Source organism: Saccopteryx leptura, chromosome 3, assembly GCF_036850995.1.
Source record: "Saccopteryx leptura isolate mSacLep1 chromosome 3, mSacLep1_pri_phased_curated, whole genome shotgun sequence".
NCBI classification, from domain to species: Eukaryota; Metazoa; Chordata; class Mammalia; order Chiroptera; family Emballonuridae; genus Saccopteryx; species Saccopteryx leptura.
In genome coordinates, this window is record NC_089505.1 from 250,804,161 (window position 1) to 250,807,470 (window position 3,310).

A 3,310-nucleotide genomic window follows, 5' to 3' on the forward strand; every position below is an offset into this window, starting at 1 on the left:
TGTTAGTTTTTCTAGGGCAGCTATAACAAAATGCCACACACTATGTGGCTCAAAACAGAAAAAATGTCTTATCTCACAGTTCTGGAAGCCAGAAGTCCAAAATCGAGGTGTTAGCAATCTACACTGCTTCCAAAGCCTATGAGGTGGAATTGTTCCTTGTCCCTTCTCAGCCTGTGGTGGCTGCTGACAATTCTCGACATTCCTTGCCGTGTAGCTGCATCACTCCAATCTCTGCCTCTGCTGTCACATGACCTTCTTCCCTATGGGCCTGTCTTCTTCTTATAAGGACAGCAATCATATTAGATTAAAGGTCCACCCTACTCCAGTATGACCTTAACTAATTACATCTGCAAGGACCTTACTTCCAAATAAGTTTACATTCAGAGGTATAGAGAGTTAGGAATTTAACATCTTTTGGGGGGGGGGGGCAGGTGAGTGAGTACACAATTCAACTCAGAACATACCCCATAGCATGCAGGCTGAGGCCTACAGAGATTGCAAGAAAAATGGAGTCGTCAGCCTGACCTGTGGTGGCGCAGTGGATAAAGCGTCGACCTGGAAATGCTGAGGTTGCCGGTTCAAAACCCTGGGCTTGCCTGGTCAAGGCACATATGGGAGTTGATGCTTCCAGTTCCTCCCCCCTTCTCTCTCTCTGTCTCTCCTCTCTCTGTCTCTCTCTCTCTCTGTCTCTCCCTCTCCTCTCTAAAATGAATAAATATAAAAAAAATTAAAAAAGAAAAAAAGAAAAATGGAGTCATCAATAAAGTAAGTTACTCCGGGCCTCCCTCCATTGATTCCCTGGTTCCATTGGACATTCAACTGTGGACTGTTAAGGAAAACTGGGAGGAGTTTTGAGATCAAGAAAACAGCAGGGATGCTCATCTCTGTCCCTCTCGTCTTCCTGCTTCCCAAAGCAGTCGACCGTCTCCATTGGGAGCAGCAACAGCAGCCCTTGCCCACGGCTTCTCATCTCTTCATCACAAATTGTGAGCCTCGCTTGCCTGTCAAGGTTCACAGCTATTACTTGCTGACCAGGCGGAGAATATCACAGTGGCTAATAGAAACATCCTTCTCAGCATAAACTGTGCAGTTCTCTAATTTGTTTAGCTAAACTGCATTCGTTAAACTGAAAGTTTAACTATCAAATATAGAAACTGGAGAGGACATGCTGTATTTTTGAAAATTAAAGCATTTTTAAAAATAAGCTTGGCATACTGATTAGCCAGTTTTCTAACCAAGAGGCTCATTCCTTTTAACCCTCAACATTATTGCATATAGCTCATAATGTTCAAAATGGGATTAAAAAATAACTCTATCAACAACACACTCATATTTTATGTTAGGTTTTGCTTTAAGATCACCTTTGCTAAGATATAACTGAAATGGGTGAGAGAAGTATGACCCTGGGTTTTCACAGGACTTTGACATTAAATTTGGAAAAATAAATTGAGACTCTTTGCCTGAGTTAAAACTAACACTTTATAGTCATAAACATGATTTTTGTATGTTTTTCCAGTGGTTTCAGCAAGCCATTGTGGGCAATTGTTCTGTCATTTCTGTGAAGGTCATTTCGTGTGACCTGTATTTTATTTCTTCCAGCCTCTTGAAGGAATGGGCCCTGAAGCGTATCTTTTCTTCCCCTTGTTACTTATTGTTGTTGTTGTTTGTTTGTTTATAACAGAGAACAAATGGCCTTTGTCAAGGACTCAGTCAGTGCTACTGGATAAGTTCTATAATTATAGTGTCTGTATACTCCCAGTGGACCAGATCCTGGTAGGTGGGTGAGGTTTTGCATTTTAGTACATTGAATAAATGTTTTATAGGGACGATTACTTATCATGGATGCAGATTCTATGAAGTCCTTCCCACATGTTATTGCATAGTGAGCTCACTTAAAATTTTCCCTTCTAAATAAACCTGAATGATTACAGCTCCATTTCATTATATTCTTATTATTGTTTTCAATGCCTAGTATGTTGCTCATATCATAGCAGTCTCAGCAATTCATTGCATCACAGTGAGGAACAAGTAGACAACTATTTCTTAGTCTACATTTAAAACCCCAATTTTTTATTCTTGGTCCTAAATTCAGCCATTCCCACAAAAAAGGTTTTACTAGATCCCTATATTGATGAAATCTTATGGTGCAAGAGTGGAGGAAAAATCCATGATTTGAAAATTTTTATAAACCATCTTACAGGTAAATGTTTTAGGCTCAGTGGATCTACTTTATGCCAAACAGGAAGAAATTAACTTGAAAGAAAATAGTGAAAATGTTTATGTATTTTTTCCCAAAGTTTAACTAAAGTAATTAAATTAGAAAACCAATCACTTTGTTTGCTCCTGGAGTTTATTTGGGATAAGCAATTCATTTAGTAGATTCTGCATTACCAAGTTAATTTTTTATGACATTTGCAAATGGCTCAGGTGGTGTAACATTACTTCCTTCTCCTTGCAGAGAGAGAGAGAGAGAGAGAAAGCAGCACCAAAAATAAATGTCCTAGGCATAGCTCTCACAGAATTCAAAGTATCCAATTCAGTGTTTGAAGCCAGTCTAAATGGCTTTACCCATCCCTACCACTGCCCTCCCACAATGAGAAGATGCCCCCCTATAAGATGTCTTCATGATGAATGAGCTAATGTTTATGAAGCACTTAGAGATCCTTGGGAAAGACACTATCTAATTACAAAGTATAGTTCTCATTATTAAATGGAAGCTATTTTCCGCCTGTGTTTTTTGTTATCCATACCATTTCCATCCATACCCGCCTGACGGTTTCCATTGCAAAGTGGAATCAGCTTCTTAAAAATAAGGGTTTGGGGGGGGGTAGGGAATGAGAGCTCAATAATTTTAAGTCACAGTGCATTGCACATGCCCAGAAAAGCCTAGATCAGTTCCAAATTCAAGGACTAATAAAAATTGGAAGCACTCCAGTAATTTTAAATTGCTTTGCACATTGAAGAGTGATTTAAAATCATTGAAGTGATTCAATTTTTTTTATATGCACTTCAATTTAGAAGTGAGTCAGACAGACAGCATCTTAGTGTAGAATAGAAGTCCAAGACATTGAATTAATGTTTAAAAAGTTAGGAATTAGACTAAAACATAACTGGAAGAACCAAGATCAAACAATCACCAGAGTTGATTGGGCCATTAAGTTGAAGGACCATGTGAATCTGGACACATTTTTCAAGGCCTGTCCCTACTTTCTCTGTGGACATCTTTTTCTTCTGGACAAATGGTACTTATAGTCTTTAGTGCTAATTTATAAAAGCATTATATATACATCTTAACATTTCTCAGGTTTAT